Source organism: Rhinatrema bivittatum, chromosome 12 (assembly GCF_901001135.1).
Source record: "Rhinatrema bivittatum chromosome 12, aRhiBiv1.1, whole genome shotgun sequence".
Taxonomy (NCBI): domain Eukaryota; kingdom Metazoa; phylum Chordata; class Amphibia; order Gymnophiona; family Rhinatrematidae; genus Rhinatrema; species Rhinatrema bivittatum.
Window position 1 is genome coordinate 39,016,814 of NC_042626.1, and position 16,142 is coordinate 39,032,955.

General features: G+C 41.6%; 1 long non-coding RNA gene across 1 annotated transcript; it reads right to left on the reverse strand.

Annotated features, from left to right (window-relative positions):
* Positions 1–4,468: 4,468 nt before the first annotated feature.
* LOC115074598 lies at positions 4,469–9,447 on the reverse strand. Its single transcript, XR_003852293.1, has 3 exons — positions 9,215–9,447; positions 5,501–5,564; positions 4,469–5,217 (listed from the first exon to the last, which is right to left on the reverse strand). It is a non-coding gene; the product is annotated as an uncharacterized LOC115074598 (long non-coding RNA).
* Positions 9,448–16,142: the final 6,695 nt, after the last annotated feature.

The following is a 16,142-nucleotide window of genomic DNA, read 5'->3' on the forward strand; positions in this document are numbered from 1 at the left end:
CGTAACCACATCCTCTGACAATGAATCCAGAGCTTAACTATACACTGAGTGAAAACGAATTTTCTTCAATTTGTTTTAAATGAGCTACTTGCTAACTTCATAGTCCTTCTATTATCTGAGAGAGTAACTAACCAATTGACATTAACTTGTTCAAGTCCTCTCTTTTTTTTGTAGATCTCCATCATATCCCCCCTCGGTCATTTCTTCTTCAAACTGAACAGCCCTAACTTCCTTAGCCTTACCTCATAGGGCAGCCGCTCCATGCCACTAATCATTTTGGTCGCCCTTCTCTGCACTTACTCCAGTGCAACTATATCTTTTTTGAGATGCAGCAACCAGAATTACATACAGTATTCAAGATGCGATCTCACCATGGAGCTATACAGAGGCATTATGACATTCATCGTTTTATTTGCCATTCCCTTATTATTAATTCTTAACATTTTGTTTACTTTTTTGACCCCACAGCACACTGATTCGACAATTTCAATGTATTATCCACTATGATGCCTAGATCTCTTTCCTGGGTGGCACCATGCAATAAACAAATTAGGAGGTTGCGCTAGCAAGGAGGCACTAGGGTCGCTAGCGTGATCTTAGCACCTCCTTGCTAACACAACCCCGTGGTTATCGGCGGTCTGCCGGTTATGAACACCGATGCCAATAAACTTGGCGTCGGTTTTCATAACTGCAGTTAGCCGGTTATGAAAAGCGACGCCGACTTTATCGGCATCAATTTTCATTACTGCGGCCGGCCGGTTATGAAAACTGACGCTGTGCATATTGGCGTTGGTTTTCAAAGCGGCCAGCAGAGTTTTTTTTTTTTTTACTTTAAAAAAAGTACAGAAAAGCAGTTTTTTCTGCTTTTCTGTACTTTTTTTCAGTGCGCTCAGCTATTAACGCCTGCTCCAGGTAGGCGTTAATATCTGAGTGATAAATGTGCATCTGAGACGCACATTTATTTTTTTGCATTTGGAGTGAATGAGTAATAGCCTCATTCACATGCATTTGCATCTGATGAGCGCTAACTCATTCACTCCATGTCGGATGCACGTTAAATAGACGCTAATCCCCCTATTGCATTAGGGGGTGGATTAGCACCTATTTAACCAGGTTAAACAGTGCGCTCGGCTGAGCGCACTATTGCATCTACCCCATTGTGTAACTACAGCAAGGGTTATTTTTCCCTATATGCATCACTTTGCACTTGACCATGTTAAATTTCAACTGCCATTTGGAAGCCCAATCTTCCAGTCTCGCAAGGTCCTCCTGCAATTTATCACAATCCGCTTGAAATTTAACTATTCTGCATTATTTTGTATCATCTACAAATTTGATCACCTCACTCGTCATACCTCTTTCCTGATTATTTATAAATATATTAAAAAGCACCGGTACAAGTACAGATCTCTGAGGCACTCACTGTGAAAACAGACCATTTAATCCTGCTCTCTGTTTCCTGTCTTTTAACCAGCTTGCAATCCACAAAGGACATTGGCTCCTATCCCATGACTTTTTAGTTTTCTTAGAAATCTCTCATGCAGGACTTTGTCGAACACCTTCTGAAAATCCAAATATACCACATCTACAGGTTCACATTTGTTCACATTATTCACCCCTTCAAAAAAATGTAGATTTGTGAGGCAAGACTTCCCTTGGGTAAATCCATGATAGCTGTGTCCCATTAAACCATGTCTATCTAAATGTTTTGTGATTTTATTCTTTATAAAAGTTTCCACGATTTTTCCCAGCACTGAAGTCAAGCTCACCAGTCTAAAGTTTCCTGGATCACCCCTGGAGCCCTTTTTAAATATTGGATTATATTGGTCATCTTCAAATCTTCAGGTACAATGGATTATTTTAATGATAGGTTACAAATTATTTGTAATAGGTCTGAAATTTCATTTTTTAGTTCTTTCAGAACCCTGGGGTGTATACCATCTGGTCCAGGTGATTTGCTACTCTTCAATTTGTTAATCTGGCCTACCACATCTTCTAGGTTGACCGTGATTTGGTTCAGTTCATCTAAATCATCACCCTTGAAAACCGTCTCCCCAAAATCCTGTTCAGTAAACACCAAAGCAACGAAATCATTTAATCTTTCCATGATGGTCTTATCTTCCCTAAGTGCCCCTTTAACCCCTCGATCATCTAATGGTCCAACTGACTCCCTCACACGCTTTCTGCTTTGGTTATATTTCTAAACATTTTTGTTAATTTTTGAATCTATGGCCAACTTCTTTTCAAATTCTCTCTTAGTCTCTCTGATCAATGTCTTACATTTAACTTTCCAATGCTTATGCTTTATGCTATTTTCATCTAATGGATCCTTTTTCCAATTTTTGAATCAAGATCTTTTGACTAAAATAGCCTCTTTCACCTCACTTTTTAGCCATGCTGGCAATCTCTTGATCTTCCTTACACCTTTCTTAATACAAGGAATATATATGGACTGTGCTGCTAGAATGGTATTGTTTAACAATTCCATGCCTGTTGTACACTTTTTACCTTTGTAGCTGCACCTTTCACTTTTTTAAACTATTTTTCTCATTTTATCAAAGTTTCCCTTTTGAACGTTTAGTGCTACATCCATGAATTTACTTACTGTTCCCCTTCCAGTCATTAATTTAAATTTTATCATATTATGATCACTATTTCTAAGCGGCCCCAGCACCATTACCTCTCTCACCAAAACCTGTGCTCCACTGAGAATTAGGTCTAAAATTGGTCCCTCTCTTGTTGGTTCCTGAACCAATTGCTCCATGAAATTGTCACTTATTCCATCCAGGAACTTTATCCCTCTAGCATGCCCTGATGTCACACTTACCCAATCAATATTGGTGTAATTGAAATCTCCCATTATTACTGCACTAGCAATTTGATTAGCTTCCATAACTTCTCTTAGCATTTCACTGTCCATCTCACCATCTTCGCCAGGTGGACTCTTCACTAATACGCAAGGGATTTCTACTCATAGAGATTCGATTGTGCATTTAGTCTCTTGCAGGATCTTTATCCTGTTGGACTCTCTGCCATCCCAGACATAAAGCGATACCCCACCACCAAGATGCTCCTCTCTGTCATTGCGATATAATTTGTACCCTGGTATAGCACTATCCCATTGGTTATCCTCTTTCCACCATGTCTCTGAGATGCCAATTAAGTCTATGTCATCATTCACTGCTATACACTCTAATTTTCCCATCTTACTTCTTAGACTTCTGGCATTAGCATACAAACATTTCAAAGTGTGTTTTTTGTTTGTATTAACATTCTGCTTTTCAGTTGACAGGGATAAATTGGAATCTTTTAGCTCACATTTAGTTGATGGAGAAAAGCCTCAGCCGCAGCTTTGTCAGCAAAGAATCTCACATTCCCCTTTTAATGCACACACAACTTTGCTTGATATAATAAGACAAACCTGATTCCTTTGCGATGCAGTGTCAAATAGACCGGTGCCATTTCTTTGTGCAGCAAGACCACATGCAGCGAAAAATCATTAAATAGAAGCAACTTATGTCCGTTATATTCCAACATGTCAACTTTCCGAAAAGCTTGGATCAGCTTAACTTTATGTGCCCAATTCAGGATTCAGGCAATGACAGGTTGGGGCCTGCCTTTTTGATCACGACATGGGCCAACAAGATGCACATAGACAATCTGAACAGTATAGTTGACAAGGCCTAACTCATGTGGCAGCCAGGTTTTAATTAGCTCAACAAGCTCCCCAGATTCACAGATTATTCCTGTGACTGCAGTTTTCGTGGTCTTCCAATTGCTCAGTCAAATGCCTAGGTTTTGTCTGTAGTTCAGCGATTTGTTGCTTGGCCTGCGTCATTTGGTAGTCTTGGCCTGAAATTCCCTGCTCCACAGTCTCCATTCTCTCAGTTTGCATCTCTAAGCTCCCCTTAATCTCGTCCATCGCCGAATGGAGCTTTATTAGCCATTCATCAAAAGCAGCAGAGACAACTGTAGTGATTTGCTGAAGCATTTCCTTGGACATCGCCAGGATTTTTTCTCTACTCTCTCTGAAGACCAGCTGCATCTCGCTAACCTGTGCTTTCTCATGCACACCACACTGTGATTTAACATTCATATCATGCCACAGGCCAGCAGAAAATGTCATAGTGCAGTCCAGCCTATAACTAGAGAGAGTAAGTATAATTTTTATACTGTCCAGAGACATTGACCAGCGTTATATTCAGAACTGTGAAGAATCTAACAGGAGTTCCTTCCCCCTGCATCCGATCAGCAGGCAACCATTACCGGAAATCAAAATTTTCCTTCTGGAGAAATATTCATTTAATCCTAGCAATTGTAGCCAAGTCTACATAGTGTCATTACAATCCAGGTGCTATGGCTTCCAGCTATAGCACCCCTCTCCCCCATTGTTGTGGAGAGATGGGGTAATTTAACATTTGCAAAGGTGAGAAGGACTTCTGTAGGCGTCAAAGGAAAGAATTTGCATTGGCATCTCTCTTTCTCAGCCAACAAAAAACACTATAAAGTAATTCACATGTTATCATTTGTCTTTACTGCTCTTCCCTGGCATTTTAGGCTTCAAATAGGAAGTGAACAGGGATTCTCTCCTTTGCAATTTAATTCATTTTTTCTAGTCAGAGCAAGAACAATATGTTAAGCTTTTGGTTTTACAAGATCAATGAGAAGCATATAAAATGTAGGGATGTGTATTTATTTCCTCTGATTTGGTGGTACACGTGTTCCTTTCTGATTTTATTGTACATGTGGGAAGACAGTATGTGTGTATTTTTAATAATGAGATGCACGCATTTGATCTGTTTTCCTGCGTGTTCTGTAAAGGTGAAGTACGCGCATGCCGTCGAATCGTAGGAAACGAATGCACATCTGTAATAAAATGTAAATTGTCTGCATATATCCCTTTCCCTTCTATGTGTCTGAAAAGGAACATCCAACCAGTCTACTGATCGAACAACTGTGACTCTCTTTCAATCTACTTGATATGAGCTATACACTAGGGCTTTCTCTCCCCTCTCCCTGCCCCCTGTGAATGAAAAATATCAGCTGTCACCCATCTTCCTATTTCCCCTAAACTCCACACTCTAAATATGGTGTAGAAGTAATCATACAGGCATGCCAGAGAAAAGGAATGTTTCATCTCCTCAGGGCAGGAAGTTGTACTGCAGTTGCATTCTTGCTGTGCATATCTTTTGTAGTTATCCGTGTTGCTGAAAAGAACTTCAAAACAGAAGAGAAATTTGCTTTATCATTAAGCAATAGTTCTGAGTTGTTTATTGCAGTGTTAGGATTATAAGTAGTAAATTTTGTATTAGTTAGAGGCAGCCTTGGAAAAAGAAGGCCTTCTATTCAATGGCATGGTTTGCAATGTTAAAGGGCAATGGTTTCTTACAAACCCATTAGCTTAGTGCATAAAGGTAATTGGAGACAGATAGATGAATAGATTACATAGTTAAATTGGCAATACAGGTAGTCTCAAAGCAGTTGCAGGTTGCATACATACCAGGTTCCAGAAGGATCCACGATCTGTGGCCATTGACCAAAGGACCTTTACTGCGATATCTGGGCTAAATGCATATTAAAAAAAAAACAGGGTACCCTGGGCATTTGTAAATGAAGGCGAAGAACTATTAGCATTAATTGAGTCAAACATACTGTGTAGCATCATCGTGAAAGTTTCCACACACAAGCCTGCCATTTCTAACTGGAAGCACGGTTCTGTCAGTAATACTTCCCCACCCGAGTATGCCTGTCCTGCATGGGTAGGGGTCATAAAAGAATTTTTAAGTTCTTCAGGGACTGTGCCAGAATTGGGCTAGTCCGAAAAGCCAACCAACTAAGGCAATTATTAACTGGTTATCATGAATAAAGTCGGTAACTCCACTGCACCAGCATGCTCACATTCAAGAGGTATCCAAAAGCACAATAGAGGAGCAGAGAACTGCACTCCAACTATTAAGTTCAATCATCCAAGGAGATGCAGAAATATTAAGTCCGTCCCAAACTTCAAGGTTAATAATGTAGAAGTTATTTTTTATTTTTCATAGCGGCAAACTCCATTGCTCAAAACAGCACAGATTTCAAAAGAGGGTCCCCTGACACGGACCCGTGTTTCACCAAACTCGGCTGCGCCGGGAGAGGCAATAATTTTATGCGGCATTCATAAGCTGTAAAATAAAGAGAATTTAAATGAAGTAATAACAGGGACCGGTACAAAATGGATCAAATAATATACATCGTGATTCAAAAACGTAACACATACCTTTAAAACTCTATGCTTTAGCGTAGTTTCATCGCAAGGAGAGCAAGCAGTACAGTCAGGCCTCGGCAAAAATCTTAATAAGGTATTACGATCAGTTTGTTTACGAAAAATTGATGTATGAAACATACCCCTATCAATAGATACAGAGACGTCCAAAAAAGCTATTACCTTAGGATTGATAACAAAATTGAATTGAAGATGCTCACTACAATTATTCAGCCAATCAAAAAATGCAAAAAATTGAAAATCCGTCCCTGTCCATACTAAAAAGATATCATCAATATACCTAAACCAAGTGAAAATAAATGATGTGGTGCCATTGCCACCCCGGGGTGGGAATTATTCTGAAATCTTAACCCGTCGGGAACAAAAGTGGATTTTTAGACTAAATAGCCTGAAACCCAAGGGTTAAATAATGAAATAGAGTGGCAATTCTTTCTTTAATTTCGTATTTCTACTGTCACTGTTATTTTCATTGTATTCTCTTTTATATTTTTGGTTCTTTATTTTGATTGGTTAAAACTGTATAGTGCTGGTGTGTTCTGATTGGCCAAAACGTTTGGTGCTAAAATTCTCAGTCTTTTTAAATGCCAAGGTCTGTCTGTACTGCTTACTCTCCTTGCGATGAAATTACGCTAAAGCATAGAGTTTTAAAGGTATGTGTTACATTTTTGAATCACAATGTATATTATTTGATCCATTTTGTACCGGTCCCTGTTATTACTTCATTTAAATTCTCTTTATTTTATAGCTTATGAATGCTGCATAAAATTATTGTCCCTCCCGACGCAGCCGAGTTTGGCGAAACATGGATCCGTGTCGGGGGACCCTCTTTTGAAATCTGTGCTGTTTTGAGCAATGGAGTTTGCAGCTATGAAAAATAAAAAATAATTTCTACATTATTAACCTTGAAGTTTGGGACTGACTTAATATTTCTGCATCTCCTCACATTCAAGAGGTAGCCATGCATTCCCTTTATTACTAAATCAAGATTTGAGGCATACCAGCCTCACTGCCCAATAATATATTCTTATATTAGGCAAGGCAAGCCTGCCTTGACATTTGGATATCCAAAGTTGTTTTAATTTAATCTTAGCTTGTTTATTGTTCCATATGAATCAGGCCATAACTCTATGCAATTCATCAAACACTGCTGTTGTAACTGTACACGGGAGGTGTTGGAATAAATACAGAAGTTTGGGTAGTACAGTCATTTTTAACAGACTGCATTGACCCAGCCATGAAATCGAAAATTCTGTCCACTTACTAATATTTTCTTTAACCTTGGAAAGAAGCACAAATCATAATGTAATCTGTACTCATCTGCAAAGACCGAGACACACACATTCCTAAATACTTGAACCACTTTTTATACCAACTTAAACTCAGAAAGAATAAGGGGATGGTTCATTTTTTAGTAAAGGGAAATATTTCTGACTTGTCATAGTTCACTTTATAGCCAGATAGCTGACCATAAACTGAGAGTTGATCCATGAGCACTATGCCAGAGGTAGAGGGATCAGTTATATATATCAATATATCATCAGCATATAATGAAATCTTGTGGTCCATACTTCCCAGTGTATCAGCTGTTTAAGGTAGGAGGGAAGGGCTGCTGCTACCCGCAGTCAGGAGAGATCACTTGGAGGTGCCAGTTTAGTTTCGCTTTAGCAGTCCAGCAAGGATGACATCATAGTCTGGACTCTTAAAGGGGTCAGGTTATATCAGCACTGCAGGGGCAGGCATAAAAGTAAAACAAAACTAAGACAGATTAAATAAAGGCAAGGGGGGAAAGGATAAGCAACAGAAGGCACTTACCAAGATCCTGCAGCAGTGCCAAGCTATCACAATCCCTCTGTGCCAAGCTACTGCAGCCCCCCCCCTCCCTGGGAGTGATAGACACACAAAACAAAGAAGGGACAGCAGCAAGGGATGCTGGGATAGCCTTTGCTACTCGGCTGTATGAGGGAGGGTCCTGGAGAGAAAGATGAATCCCGTAAGCAAATCCATGTAGCTCCAGGAAAAATACTTTAAAAATAAATGTTTTGACCAGATTGAGTGTTGGGGGTGACCAGTGCTAGCCCCCATCACTTGTACAAGGCTCTTTTGGTGTGTTTATGTAGCCAGGGAAAGCACCTGTGCTGGGACTTCAGTCTAAGCAGGAATCCAGTCCAGGTTTTCTTGCAGATATCCTGTATATGTATTGTACAGCTCAAAAGCACTGGGGGGGTGGCTAGCCTCATGGATTTTGTCATTAATTTGTCTAGTTTAGGAGTACTAAAAAGTAAGGTGACTAGACCCTGGAATATTGTTTTGGAACAGTGCAGCTATTTTTTAAATAAAAGGAAAATTTAATAGAAATTGCTGACATCTCTGCCCTGTCACCAGAAAGGCTGAGAGTGGCAGTTTCAGGGAAAATAAAGATGTTTAAAAGTGGCACTATTTTATAGTGACATCAGTGGAGCAAGGATTTGCTCTGGAAGAAAAAGATTTTCCATATGGGGAACTGAGAGGAAGGCAGGGGGTTTTTGCAGGAGGCAGAAATGCTGGTCGTCAGCTCTGTCAAGCCTCAAAACCATTTGTGGTAGAGCTAGTCTGCACCCTAAGGGGAACAGCCACAAATCAGTAAAACTGCTGTTACTGAGTTACTGTGTCCCTGGGAGATTTGAAAGAAAGAGAGAAAGAAAAAAAGATTTGATTCCAGATCCCAGAGAGATTCCTGTGCCCTGAAAGTAAAAAAAAAAAAAAGGAAAAACAGAGTAGTTAATAGTAGAAGCAACTGAACAGGAATGTGGTCATTTTTTTTCTTTTTTTGCCTGTTCTAATTAGAGGGGAGTGGGATTTTGTATTGTTTGTAAAGTAACTACTGTTCCCCTGAAATTAAAGACAGGGATTTTCTGATTATTATTTATTTTCTTTAGCTAGATAAAACAGTTTTACCAAGCTACCAGATACCTGCAGCAGAAATAATTTTAGCTTGCAGAAGATAACTCGGTGCCAGGGAGGTAGTCTTTGTTTTTGATTTGGTATAGTTAGGTAGTAGGCACCCCTCTGGAAGTGGATACCGACAGAGGAAGACCAGACACCAGCAACCTCAGGACCCTGGAGTAGACATTTGCTGTGCCAGAGACCGTCGCATCACAGATTGTATCAAAACAGACTGACCTTGGATCCCAGATAAGTGTGTGCATACACCTACAAAAGGAAATCACACCTTAGGTCTGGCCAGACTAGCAAGCTAGCAGAATCTAATTGAGCTCAATAGGAAAATAACACAAAAGGACAGACAACACTGAAAATGAACAGCAAACACAAAAGAGAAAAAAAAAAGAGGATACTTACTATAAGAGGGACTCTTGATTTATAGAAGTTCCTGGAAAAAGAGAAAAAGTACCCAGAAAGACTTAATTTCTTTTGATACAGATCTGAAGATTAAACAGAATAAAGTGAAGACCAACACACAAAAAAATTAAAGTAATGTCTGTCTTGGAGTTGAATCCAGCAGAAGGCTCCTGGAAACAAGAGAATAGAATTGTTAATTTTGTGTTTGTATTGCTACCATAAAAGAAAATTTGGAAAGTATTTACAATTTCTGATTGTTGTCTAAATTGTCTACAGTTAACAAAAAAGGGTTGTTGTTTTTTGTTTTTTTTGGAGTATTATTCCAAAGATACATGCTAAAGAACTTGAATACTTGCATTGTTTTCTACAAGATTACTACTAATCCTTTTTATTTTTGGTAAAAATAAACTTGTTAAACTTGTTCATCAGCAATTGTTTATTTTCAAGGTGATATCCTAAATTTCTCCCTGCTTCCCCTCCCTGCCCCTTGGGAGTCTTTGCTGGGTGGGTTCTGGACCCCAATCCTGTGTAGGAAATCCAGTAGGGAGGAGAACATCGGACAGCCCACCCTATGAGGTTCCATCTAGAGGCCTTGTAACACAGCAACGCTTAGCCCCAACCAGCTTCAGCCATGACAGCGGGAGAAAGTCTCTGTCATGGGGGGGGGGGGGGGGGGGGAGGGATGGCTCACTGTTTAGATGTATAAACAGGATAATTTCACAATTTTAGCAGGAGCAGAGTCACAGCACGTCCTTCTCCTCTAAGGCATAACTAGATGTCTGGGTGACTTTATTTTTAATCTTTCTGGGAGAGGTATACTTTTATCTTCACTGTGTGTGCTATGTGTCCTAGGTTAGTGTCCAAAATAAAACTTTACTGAATAAAATGGTCAGATGGAAATGGCACAAACAAACAAACCCCAGCACCACATGTGCAGGGCAGGGTTGCCATCCCCCCCCCCCCCCTTCGGATTAAGTGAGGTGGGGATCACAGTGGATAGGGGAACCTTAGACTAGTGAGGAACCATTTCCAAAGATGGTAAAAAATATTATCCATGCACAATGAGCCCCTGCCCCAGGATGAAGGCTCCAGATGAGCGACTCTGATGATATTTACAGTTCTTTTCCTCATGATTAGAAAGTATTCAGGATCTTTCAGTTTCTCACAGTTTCAGTTTCTCTTCAGGATCCTTGGATGCAGGTTTCTTATCCTGCTCCAATCCAAGAAGGAAGGGACAGCCCAAAGCGATCTTCCTCCTGGATCTTTCATTTAATGTCGCTTTCCCTTAACCAAGGTTAACACCGGAGTTACTCCTAACAAACGGTTCACCATCTCCGAGGCAGGTCTTCCCTATCCTTGGGCATCTCAGACACAGGCTTCCTTCATGCCCTGAATCCAAGAAAGGCCCAAGTGTCCAGTGAGGCTCCTACAACAGAAAATCTCAAATGCCTGAAAACAGCGCAGAGGAATGCCCCAAGCAGCTAGTGAGTAGCCTGGAAGTGGACCCTTCCTGACCCTGCTCAGTATCCCCAGGCAGGGTTTGCCTGGCTTCTCTGACTGGGCCTGAAAAAATAATAAAGGCAAAAACTCCTCTCCCCAAACCATAAAGGACTGCCTACAAATTCTGGGGAGAGAGCTGTTATATAACCTTTCAGGGGGCAGGGGTGGATTGGCCTATCGGGAGATTGGGCATCCCCCGGTGGGCCGGGCGCGCTAGTCAAGTGGTCTGCCAAGCGCGGCCGTGACAGAGCCACGCTCGGCAGACCACGTGGTATCTCCTGGGCCAGCCTGGGTGGCGAATCCCCGGGCCGGTCGTCATCGGGAATCCGCTGCTGTCAGGGGGGATGGTCATTTTCAGACCCCACAAGAGGAGGGGCTGAAATTTGAAAGGTAACTCTCCCTTCCTTGCTAACCTGTATTATTATCTGACATTTTCCAGGGCTTGCTGGTAACCCGACAGGATGGTTGGACAGAGCTAGGAAAAGTGGTGGTACTGGAACACATCAGGAGAGCTGGGGAAAGGGATCTCAGTGCTGGAATAGGAAGATAATATGAATAATAATGGATACTGAAGGTCAGGCCTGAGGTGCATTGGCAGATCTGTTTCGGGGGCTGGAAGTCATTATAACACGGAGGGTTACAGTGCACAGTGTAATGCAGGATGCCTTTCACCCCTTAGCTGCAGGCTCCTTGGTTCTAGCCTTTGATTCAGTAGGTACCAAAATTCCACAACAGATTGTAAGCAAAGTTAAAATGCATCATCTACCACTTTAGGAAGTTGTTGGGTTTTGGTTTTTTTTCAGATCAGTTAAGAATTGTTGATGTAGTGCTAGATGTATTCATACATAGTACACTTATACCATGCACTCAGGAAACCGCTTCCTGACTCTTGATTCAGCAGCTATGGGTTGCCTCTGACCTTTTCATGTGAAGAAGTGAGTCGATTCTTTGGCTCATGGGCCTTTTTAAGCATGACGGAAAACCACCCTAATTAAATTTGAAATACCTTGACTTAGAATGGATAGCCAAGGAATTTCTGATGGTACCCAGAAGTTACTCTGCTGTATTCTTATTCTCTGAAGCAAACAATGGCTCAGCTCATTAAAACAAACAAAAAAAACAAAACAGCACAGGACTATTAATCTTGAGATCAGTTTAGGCAGGGTATGAAACAGCAAATTATTGGGGTGGGACACTAGTATTGTCTCTGGGACAGGTCATTTTGGTGGGGAGGGAGAGGGAATAAAACTTTCCTGCCATTAATGATACAGAGACCTGATTAACAACCTAGACTCTGGATTCCATGGGCTACTGCAGGGCTTGGCTCTGCTAACAAGACTCAGTGACTGTCAGAGAGACGTTTGTGTTAGAGCTGGCAGATGGACCTGGGACTGAGTTATTAGAAACAGATTGAGACAGTCTCTCATCCTTATACTCTTATCCCACTGCACCGAGGGACTTGTGGTTGGTTAGAGATGGGCCAGATTTGCAGTGTTTTGGTTTTCGCCACATAATTGACTTTTTAAAATTTGCTTTATTGGAAGATTTCAGGATAAACACAATGGACGTAAGCACAGTAATAACATTTTCATTTGGTTTTGGATTTCCTCTTTTTTTTTTTTTGGCAAGCAATTACAAATTCAGTTTAAAGATGTTTTTTTTTTTTTGCAAGCTAGAAAGTACATTAGGAACCCTTCTCCTAATTTAAATCCAAAATTCGAGTGTATGCCAGCCTCACATGAATGCCTTTGGCACTCTGTTTCCTGCAAATCATTTCAGAGCATGCTTTCCTCCTCTCATTCTTTACTCACTGTAACTTTCACCTAATCAATAAATATCCCAGCTCTGCCCTTATAGCAGATCAGCTTCCCTTGCCTGACAGCACCTCCTACTTGGGGTGGAGGGGCAATTCAGGGATCCCCTTATTTTCTCCTTTGTTACGTCACTCTTTTTTCTTCCCGTTACATAACCTGTTGCCTCTGTTCACATTTGGAGCAGCTGTACCCGTCTCATCCTGAGGTCTCTTTTTGCAAAATGGCTTTTTATCATGTGAGGGAGGCTTTGAATAAACAGTCATTCCTATTAAGTTACCTGCTGTTTCATGGCAGGTTGTTACAGGAGCACTCATCCCTGCTACAAAGTCCACGTGATAGACATCTGTGTTATAGGTTTTAGTATTCCCATAATTTATCTGACATCAGATAGCAGTGGCTGAAGAATTCCATGCCATGAAATTTCACAGATATGGTTATTAATGCTGAAGCTGCCCTCCGCACTGCCTCTCTACCCCAGATCTAAATCATGACTTTTACATCAAAGGCACATTGCAGGAGTAGGAAGAGATAATACGAGGATGACACTCTCTTGTAATTGTAATCACTATGCTTGCCCTTACCTTTGTTTCTTTTTTTTTTTTTTGCCTTGGCTCTGGTAATTTTGTAGCTTTTCCCCCCATTTTAGCACTTTAGTTCTAAAAAAAATGTGCTTATATATTTGCTTTGTCTGTGTACACATTGATGGTAATTTTATAACAGTCCACATAGGGGTACCTTGCACCCTCGACTTTAGTCTGAATTATCAACGTGGACTTTGAAAAGTCATGGGTTGCTCCAATATGTGCATACACATGCGCAGAAAGTTACACTTGCTCATGAGCAGATATAATTTTTTGCATGTACTCATATTCTTTCAAAAATATAAGCGTAAATGCTTTCCCTGCCCTGACGCCACACCCCAGAATGTCTTTTCCTAGTGTGTGTAAAAATGCATATGAAATAAGGTTTCACACATACTTTTATGCATACAAATCTCCTAATTGATTTTCAAAGTGCCACTTACATGCATAAAACTGAGTTTTATGTATGTTAAGTTGCTTTGAAAAATCAAGCCTAAAATCTTTCAAACCATTCAAGCTACAGCAAGCAAGTTTTCAGGGTTGGAATAGCTATGTAAAAGCGAAAAATTGAAATTACTTTTCCCCATAACACTTATGAATCAAGGCCGTGGGTGGCCTCTATGAATATCAATCAAGTTTCTGTAAGGGTTTTAGTGTGGAAATGGTGCAGACAAAAAACCAATGGGCCAATGTACTCTCATGTTCTTTTGACACAGAAGGATCCTTGGAGCCCCCACGACATATCATAGATCCTGCAAAAGATCATGGTTGATGCCATTGTACCAGTTCCACCTGGGAAGACAATTGTTCCTCAACGTTTACGTCAGAAGGTTCTTCAGTGGGCCCACGACCTTCATTTGGCGGGTCACCCAGGCATCACCAGAACCCTGGCATTAATGTTCTGACACTATTGGTGGCCTCAGATGAAGGTAGATGTAAAGTGGTATGTAGAGCCCTCCCCCACTTGTACTATCTACAAGAGCTCTTGAGTTCATGCTTGGGGGCTGTTACAGCCACTGCCAGCTCCCTAGGAATCCTGGAGCCATTGGCCACTGACTTTGTCACAGATATTCCCCTCTCAATGGGAAATACCACTATATGGGATGTGGTGGATCATTTTCCGAAGATGGCTCATTTCATGCCTCTCCCTGGTCTACCTTCTTGACTTAGCTAATCTCTTCATTCAACACATCTTTTGTCTGCATGGATTTCATGCCATATTCTCACAGACCAAGGAGTACAATTTACCACCCGCTTCTGGAAGATCCTATGCAAAAAATTCAGGTTCATTTTGGAATTCACTTTAGCCTATCAACCTCAGAGCAACAGACAAACAGAATGAGTTAATCAGACCCTAAAAGCCTTTCTAAGGGCCTGGTTGAATCAGCGACAAGACAAATGGGCATCCCTTCTTGCATGAGTAAAGTTCTGCTATGATAATCATGTGAGAAGCTTAACAGGATCCTTGTGCTTCTATATAGTCTTCAGGCAACACCCACAGTTACCTTTGCCGATCCCCACTCCTGTTGCCTGTCCAGCAGCCAATATCAAGGGGCAAGATCTCCATGATCTATGGCAAAAGACTCATCAGCTACTTCAGTGGGCAGCAGAATGTTTCAAGAGGCAAGTGGACAAAAACCCAACCTGGAGATTTGGTGTGGCTCAATACTAAGAAGCTGCACCCCAAGATGCCTTCCCTAAAATTCACTCTCAGATTCATGAGACCATTTCCTGTCACCAACCAAGTAGAAGCAGTGGCCTTCAAATTGAGACCACCACCCATACTCAGAATTTGCAATGTCTTCCATGGGTCTTTATTGAAGCCAGCAATCCTGTCTTGGCCCTCAAGACCACCACTTAAACCCACAGAAATAGTGGCTGAGGTTGACACTCAGTATGAAGTTCAAGAAATCATGGACTCTAGAAGAGTCAGGAACAAGTTTCAGTACCTCATTGCATGGAAGTGCTTTGTGCCCAAAGAAAATTCTTGGGAGTCTGCCTCGAACCTTCAAGAACTTCAGTTATTGAAGGACTTTCACAGACTCTTCCCCCATAAGCCCAAGCCTAGATGCCTGGGGAAGGGGCTTAAGGGGGGTACTGCTACGTTTGACTGGCCATGGGGTAGGCCCACAACTGACCTCACTCTCTAACTCAACCCAGAAACCTTTTGGTGCAGCAGAAATTCCACCGCATGCCAAAGGGGCCCAGCTTCCAATGCGGCTCCAACGGCCACGTGAATGCTGCAATGCTCCTGACACAGTTCTGATGCTGCCTGAATGCCACCATGCTCTTGCGCCTCCCCGGGGTCTCTATAGGCATGCGGACATCATCTCTTAAAGGGCCCATGGTGGGAAAAGCTCCACAGCATGCTTTGATGACATCAGCAAATCCTGACTATATGGTTCCTTGAACTCCCTAATGCCACCTCAGTGATGGGTCTCCTGCCTAGAGCAGTGTGTGTTGCTCCTGTATTCCTGATGTTCCTGAGTTCTGGTGTTCCAGCCTTGTCTTGTCCAACCTTGTCTTGCCCAGCCTGTCTTGTCCAGTTTTGTCTTGCCTAGTCTGTCTCGTCCAGCCTTGCCTTGCCCAGCCTGTCTCGTCCAGCCTTGCATGCCCAGCCTTTTTCAACCAGTCTTGCCTCGCCCA